Consider the following 8,711-nt stretch of genomic DNA (forward strand, 5'->3'; position numbering starts at 1 on the left):
AAAATTTTATGATATAATAGCGTCAACGCACGTTTATTTCGATTTTAGTATTTACATTTTAATGTTATTACAAATTTCATCTGCTATGATTGCATTAGTATTTTGTCATTTGAATGTAGAATGTCTCTTTTTATAACATAAACTGCTCATTTCATTTTGTTCTGATGATAACTATATTTCAGACATCTACAAAAACAGAGATTAAAACATATGAACAGTAATGAGAGATGGTTTCAGGCAGCAAAGAATTGAGGAAGAAATGCATGAAAAATGGAAACAACAGAAAATGGACATTTCAAAATTAAACACTATGATTAATCCGGCGTAGGAACAGATGATAAAATTAAGAAATAGATATGAAAAAGCCATAACACATAGGAATGAGAGGTTTGTATGATTGTTTCTGGATGACTATGATAACATTTGTAGCCTATCTCAATGGAGAGAACATGTTTAAGAAAAAAGTATCTACAGATTCAAATTTAGTTTGTTCATGTACAGTCAATTTTATTTGTAAAGTATTATGTATATGAACATTTATAAACAAAATGTTTAAATAGATAAGAAGCACATAATTCTCTTCATTAAACTTCTTGAGGTAAATAATGGCCACTAAAATAAAGTTTCTATAGCAACCCAACAAAGGTGATAAATGTTGCTAATTGCACAAATAACCCTTGATAAATTTGTTGCTCATATTGCAATAGGTAAATTTATTATTGAACATGTGATATAATCAAATACTGATTTAGATAATAAAATGCATAACTGCATAGTGTATATTTCATAACTTTTTCATTTCTTTAATTAACTATTACTGTATTTATTTTATCACAGAGGTATTGAGAGAAAGAAAATTGATTGAAAGAAATGAGGTGTGCATTTTCTAGGAAAAAGTTGACATTCAAGGTAAAGCTTTTTGTATATTCATCTTAAGGTATTAGCACCCTAATGCATTACCTCCGCTTTGAAGAGTATTCAAATAGGCTAGAACTACTGTTAACTACATTGAAAATGAGGGCCATTGGTTCAATCCCCAGAAGGGTCAACTTTTTTTTCTTTCTTTTTTTCTTTTAACATTATTTATGTATCTCTCATGTCCCATTTGGAAAGAAAAAAATGTTTAATTTTGATTTTTTAATTTATATAGGTATTTATTGGCTAAATTATGCTAAATATAGTAATAAATATAGTACCTGATATTTTCAAAGTGTAATATAATCAAAACTAGACGGTAAAAGTATTTCATATTTTACAAGATCAACCAATATACTTTTTTAAAAATTTAGGGAAACTTTTAAAACAGGCACTCATTTAGGTAATTTTTAAGAATTTTTTAAATTGGGCTCCCTAAGTAGAAAAATGGTCAGACACGTGGTAAAAATGGGTGGGGTAGGGTAACATTTTTATACAGATTTCATAAATTTTAAGTAGAAACAATAATTTTGCTTATTTGGATTGTTAGCCGAATGGTACTATTTGTTTCTTACCAAAAATTAATGGGAAAACATTTTTCATTAGAATGTTATTGCAGATTATTTAAAGGTTCCTATTTTCTAAAAAAGGGCCCTCATAACATCCTAGCTTGAGTTCAGAAAAGTGGCCATAACTTGATTTCCGTACGGTAAACTTTGTTTAAATTTTGCATACAGGTGTACTTAAAGGTATACATTTTTTAGTTCCTGATAGTGCCCATTAGGGTCCTAATACCTTAAAATACAAATGTACATACTTTGATTTTTGTTTAATCATTAAATGAATAGATCAATTTACATTTTGAATTACATACTACATGTTAAAATTATAAAATGACATCAGACAATTATGAATCTCATTCTGAAATGTCTTTTTCTGCAATAAAACTTATAAAATCAAATTGTGTATTTTGAATACTTGGTAAAGTAACAAATAATTAGTGCAGAAAAATGTCAAAATGCAGCAATTAACTTTCCTTTTCTTATGAAGTAATGGCACATAGTTTTTGGGAATTGAGGCTCTTTCTCGTAGATTTATCAGTTTAATATCATCTTTTGTAGATGAAATGATCTGGAATGGTAACGTAGAGTTTTAAGCTGGGGAAGAAGAGATCCGGTTTATATAAAAGAGAAATGCTCTCTGTGCTCAACACCTAACAGAGTTAATCTTGAAGGGGAACTAGTCACTTTACAAATACAGGTAACTTATTTATTACATTTACAATGTACAGTGTATCTATGTCTGTTTCTGTTTCATGTGAAAATTTTGCACACTAGTTAGCAACATGAAGTTTAACGATGAACAATGGTGGCCTAGTTAATTTCACCAAAAGTCGATATAAATATCATTAGACAATAGTTTCACATGTTCATCAAATCCAGTGGGGTTTTTAGGGATAGGGGGGGGGATGCTGGGCGCTGGTAGGGAGGGGAAACAATATATGAAAGTCAATTTGGGGGAAATTATGACATTATTTATACTATATACAGTAAAAACTCTGAAAACGGGACCCTCTGAAAACTGGAATCCTCTAAAAACCGGACCATTTTAAAAGTCCTATATTTTTTCTTATATGTTCATTGAAAAAAAATCCTCTGAATACCAAACCCTCTGAATTCTGAAAACCGGACGATTTTCTATGGTTTCTCAGGCTAAACATGCATAAAAAATCCTCTGAAGACCGGACAGCAATTTAAAGTGTCAACTTTTTGTGTACTTCAATGTAGATCTTAACATAATCTCAGCAGGTGACATGTTCAATTACCAGGTAATGGTCATCTCCTTTTGTCTATGCAGGTGTGAAAACACTTGTCAGTGTAATTGCTAATTTGTTATTGCCAATTAAATTATAGCTCTTTCGTAGTATTTTTGTTTTGCTGGTATACATATGATTTTTCAACAATGTTTTTAATGTGTTATGTTTTCTTTTAATATACAATGTCTAAAAGAGTTTGGAAACTTTATTTAAATGATTCCTGTTTTCCTTTAAATTTTGATCTTGAAGTTATCTTTGTTTCGATATCAATCATATGCAAAAATAGTAATACTAAATTTCATTAATTACATATTTCAAAGCTAATGAAAAAGATATTATGATATTTTTCAGACAATGTGGTGTTTTATTTTCTGATTTTCTGAATTATATTCCATGAATTTTATTCATGTATTTGCATTATAGAATTACTTAAGACATTTATATTAAAAAGAAATTAAAATATGACTTAGACAAAAGGGTTGAAAAGTTAAAATACAAAATCTTTTTTTTAAAAACCCCAAATAGCTAGAGCTTAAATATCAAGCATGAAGCATCTTCTAGTGCGTGTCTACCAACTTTGTTCAAATAAAAGCCCTGGGGTCAAAATTTGCCCAGCCCCGGAGGTCATTGTTTTTCCCTTTATGTATATAGTAAAAACTTAAAAAGTCTTCTTTGAAAAAACCCAAAGAGCTAGAGCTTAAATATTTGGCATAAAACATCAACTTGGCAGTGTCTACCAAGTTTTTTCAAATAAAAGTCCTGGGGTTAAAATTGACCAGGCCCTGGGAGTTCATTGATTTTCCTTATTTGTAAATAGTAAAAACTTATTAGTCCCCTACCGGTTTATCCGGAGGGGACTTTAGGTTTACCCTCCGTCCGTCTGTCTGTCTGTCTGTCCGTCTGTCCGTCCGTCCGTCCGTCCGTCCGTCTGTCTGTCTGTCTGTCAGTCAGTCCGTCAGTCCGTCCGTCCACAAAACTGGATCCCGCGATAACGCAAAAAGTACTGAAAATATTTTTATGAAACTTGATATATGGATAAATGGCAGTATGGAGATTATGCACGTCTTTTTCTTTTCTTCCTATGTTGAAAATTCTGGTTGCTATGGCAACAAATAGTCTGAAAATATGGCAAATTTAACACATAAACTGGATCCAGTGATAACTCAAAAAGTACTGAAAATATTTTTATGAAACATAAAATATGGGTAGATGGCAGTCTGCAGATTATGCACATCTTTTTCTTTTCTTCCTATGTTGAAAATTCTTGTTGCTATGGCAACAAATAGTCTGGATTTCAAGATTTCTGATTTAATTTTTTCAGCATTTTCACTATAAGTTCTTTATTTCTTAAGGTGTTTACTTCAAACTTTAAATATAAGTTTCTGGTCATCAACCACATCATATGTGACAAGGTTTACAACTCTTGCACAAAAATTATCAGTATTACCTCCCTTGAACTTAGAATTTTTATGAAAAAAAATGTTGTCTTTTTTAAATAACTTCTTTATTTCCTAATGTATCTACTTCAAACTTCATATATATGTTTCTTATTATCACTCAACATGTCAGTCCGTCCGTCCACAAAACTGGATCCCGCGATAACGCAAAAAGTACTGAAAATATTTTTATGAAACTTGATATATGGATAAATGGCAGTATGGAGATTATGCACGTCTTTTTCTTTTCTTCCTATGTTGAAAATTCTGGTTGCTATGGCAACAAATAGTCTGAAAATATGGCAAATTTAACACATAAACTGGATCCAGTGATAACTCAAAAAGTACTGAAAATATTTTTATGAAACATAAAATATGGGTAGATGGCAGTCTGCAGATTATGCACATCTTTTTCTTTTCTTCCTATGTTGAAAATTCTTGTTGCTATGGCAACAAATAGTCTGGATTTCAAGATTTCTGATTTAATTTTTTCAGCTTTTTCACTATAAGTTCTTTATTTCTTAAGGTGTTTACTTCAAACTTTAAATATAAGTTTCTGGTCATCAACCACATCATATGTGACAAGGTTTACAACTCTTGCACAAAAATTATCAGTATTACCTCCCTTGAACTTAGAATTTTTATGAAAAAAAATGTTGTCTTTTTTAAATAACTTCTTTATTTCCTAATGTATCTGCTTCAAACTTCATATATATGTTTCTTATTATCACTCAACATTTTTGAGAAGGTTAAATACTCTAGCAAGACTATTTCCAGAATTATGTCCCCATTGAACTTAGATTTTTTTCGAGAAATTGGTATTTTTTACTCCAACTTCTTCATTCCTTATAGGATTTACTTTAAAATCCCACATCGTAATAATATGACAAGGTTGTATAAACATAATTGCCTTACTAGGCAGGGAAACTTAACACATTACTGTGAAATAGACAAACTTAGAACTCAAAAGATTTAAGTTCATTCATGTCATTCATTCACTGGTAAAATTGAAATCAAACTGTTGCTGGGGTTCTAACCGGTAGGGGACTTATGGATTGCTTGCAATACTATGATAATTGCTTGTTTTTCTTTTAGAAAACCAAAAGAGCTAGAGCTTAAATATTTGGCATGAAACAACTAGGCAGTGTCTACCAAGTTTTTTCAAATAAAAGTCCTGGGGTTAAAATTGGCCAGGCCCTGGGAGTTTATTGATTTTCCTTATTTGTATATAGTAAAAACTTTAAAAATTTTCTTTTAGAAAACCGCAAGAGCTAGAGCTTAAATATTTGGCATGAAACATCACCTAGTCAATGTCTACCAAGTTTGTTCAAATAGATACCCTGGGGTGAAAATTGCCCCCCCCCCCCCCCCCCCCCGAGGCGTCATTGATTTTCCTTATTTGTATATAGTAAAAACTAAAAAAAGCTTCTTTTAAAAAACCAAAAGAGCTAGAGTTTAGATACTTAGCATGAAATATTTTCTAGTTAGTGTCTACCAAGTTTGTTTAAATAAAAGCCCTGGGTTCAAAATTGGCCCCTTGGGGGGTCATTGTTTTTTCCTATATGTATATTGTAAAAACTTTAAAAAATCTTCTTTTAAAACTCAAAAGAATTAGAGCTTAGCTATTTATCATGAAACATCTTCTTATGGCTGTCTAAATAAAAGTCCCTGGTTTAAAATTGGCATTGGCCCAGGGGCCTATATATAGGTGAGCGATTTCAGGGCCATCATGGCCCTCTTGTATACTTCTATTGTTGAATGAAATTTAATATACTATAGGTATAAAAGTGTGACACACTTCAGCTTCATACGAGTCATTTTCATAATAAGAAATACAAAATATATTACTTTACTAAAAATAACAAAGAAACTGACAATATTTTGATAGCAACTGATTTCAAGAAATAGTACCATTCAGTATATCATTCGGGATATAGCCAAGAAAAAAAGATAGCAGCATCCATGTTGAGACAGTACTTGCAGTTTCCTGCAATGTTTTTGGTTATTGTACCCTCACTTTAGGGGGAGGGGCATTTAGATTTGCCCTTGTCCATCCATCCGTCCGTTCTCTTTTTGTGTTGCACTTAGCTTAAAAAGTAATTGACCTACAGTCAGGAAACCTTACAGGAATGTTGATCAGCATGTGTAGAGAAAAGGTTTATATTTGTTCCATTTCAGCAACAAGATTTACACATCTATACAAACGTGAGTCTAGCATGTTGCTGGTGTCATGATGCCAACAATACAGGTTTAGACAAGTGTGTTTGTGGGACGGCATATGGCCTTGTATTCAAGGACAATAGCACATTGAAATACCAAGCAGATAGATGGTGATTTTATGAAATGTCCATGTAAGTGTATAGAAAAGTTTATGTGAAATTTACTTTTGTTTATTTTCGGGCATTTTGATAAGCAATACACTTTTCTGATTACATAAAAGTATATAACTGGTCAAGTTCAATTATGTGGATTAGCCTGTCCATGAAAACCCACTTAATGAATGCCTCATTGATGATGACTTTGCAATACTTGAGTTTACAATTATCGTCTACTGTGAGCTATTGTACACACCCAGGCATTGGTGTCACACTTTGGTAAGTTTTTGCATGCAAGTTGGTATCTCCAAAACTACTAAAGGGAATAATTAAAACTTCACACAGTAACTTAAGAGCATAATTATCCAAGGCCCATAACTCTAACTTAGATATTTTGCCAGAATTATGGCCATTTTTTTAACCAATACTCTCAGAATTACTCTTAATTGTTTATTTCTTGAAGGAAGTTTTTGTAACATCAAATATATAATGTTTGTCAGCAACACCTCTCTGCTGACAGCACTTGTTCAAGTTAAAATTAATTAGGCTGTGATATGATTTCAACATATTATGTACTTTATTGCAAAAGAATGTGGCAAAGATATATAAGTTTCTATAATTATAAGTTAGCTAGGGAAACCTGTAATAGCAGGTCTAAAGAAAAGGTTTGTGTTTTTGGTTTACCAGAGCACAAAGTATTGAAGGTACTGCAAAATCATTTAAATTTCAGGGCATAAATTTGGTGGTTTGTGAACAGTAAGATTGTTAATTCGTGGAATTCAGTTGCCAGGTAAAATAAAAAAAATATGAGTCCTTAAATTCCACTTTCAGTAAATTATACCCAGAATTTGTGCCACTTTAATGATAACAAGTGCAAGAAAACATGATCTTGACCTATTCAACAGAAGCTCTGTCTTCTAAATAAGCATGTGTCGTGTATCAATTATATTTTATAATTTGTTGTTTCATTATTTAAAAAAGGTGTGTAAATTCTCTCATCATTAATTTACCAATGTAAACATGTTTGTTTTCTTGTGATCATGTGACCTTGAATTATTTCAGCTACAAGAAATTTGGACGATGGAATGATCTGCGTGCACATTTTTGAAATGTGTTTCTTTGTCTGTTACAGCACTGTGCTTAAAATTTCAGCATCATGACGATAGAAACAATCACTGATATTTTTTTGTTTCATACAAATAATTTGCTTTTTATGTGACTTGATGTGTTGATATTGTTATTGTGAATGATAAAGCAACATAAAAAGATTAATGTTTTGTACATAGCTATTGTTGTGTCACCCCTGTACGGAAATAGACCCAACTTGGTGTGGGATAGAATATAGTTTTGTAGAACCCAATTCAAGTCATCTCTTATAATGGTTTGTTTGGTCTTATTCAAAGTGTATTTATTACATCTCTGTAGATTTTTTGTGTTATATGATAAAATCAAAGTTGTTTTTTGTGTATTCTTCGGGACCTCTTTTCTTGAAGGAAGGATTTAGGATGTACTGCCTGCCAGCATCCGGGAATCGTTAAATGGAAATTAGGTAAGAATGCAACAGACAAAACTCTATTAGTCAATTTACTTTCCCAAGAATTTTTTCTAAAGTATAATAATAGTTCACACAATATCAGTGAATTAAACAATTCATACAGTATAAACACAATGACTTCTGCAGTAAGTGGTGTGTGGTTTGACAGACATGTGATGCTACGTCACTACTATTTTTTTTACTTTCATTTTGAATGCTTGAAAAATAAAGCATGGGTTCACATTTCACCATGATCATTATCGGTAGTCCTTTTGAAGAATTGCTCAAATGTTTCTGGTCTGTTGAATAAGTAATATCCTAATAAATTGGTGATTAAATCTTGTTCATATAGACCATATCATCTGATATATATACGAGGGATGATCATAATAAACTGGACTTGTGCTGTCACAAACTATTACTTTTATATATCACACTTAATCAGAAAACATTACCTATAAACCGATACTATATCTTATCTAATAACTCGAATAGCTTGTCCGTAATTGTGAATTTCAAAGTCATGGTAACGCACACCTGGCAAAATGCATAAATTTGCGTTGATGACGGGCCCTTTATGATTGGTATATTTTACAGAAATACGCCGAAACATCGTGAGCTATCTAATAGACGTTGTCAGAATAAATGACTTCATTTATACCACCTTTGCCTTTGCAATCACAATTCCAACGTCA

General features: G+C 31.6%; 1 long non-coding RNA gene across 1 annotated transcript; it reads left to right on the forward strand.

The window, feature by feature from the left end:
* On the forward strand, positions 1 to 6,513 carry LOC132738397 (uncharacterized). Its single transcript, XR_009626870.1, has 4 exons — positions 1 to 387; positions 838 to 909; positions 2,037 to 2,175; positions 6,346 to 6,513. It is a non-coding gene; the product is annotated as an uncharacterized LOC132738397 (long non-coding RNA).
* Positions 6,514 to 8,711: the final 2,198 nt, after the last annotated feature.

The sequence above is a fragment of the Ruditapes philippinarum genome, unplaced genomic scaffold, assembly GCF_026571515.1.
Source record: "Ruditapes philippinarum isolate M1 unplaced genomic scaffold, ASM2657151v2 ctg4230_1_1_1_1, whole genome shotgun sequence".
NCBI lineage: Eukaryota > Metazoa > Mollusca > Bivalvia > Venerida > Veneridae > Ruditapes > Ruditapes philippinarum.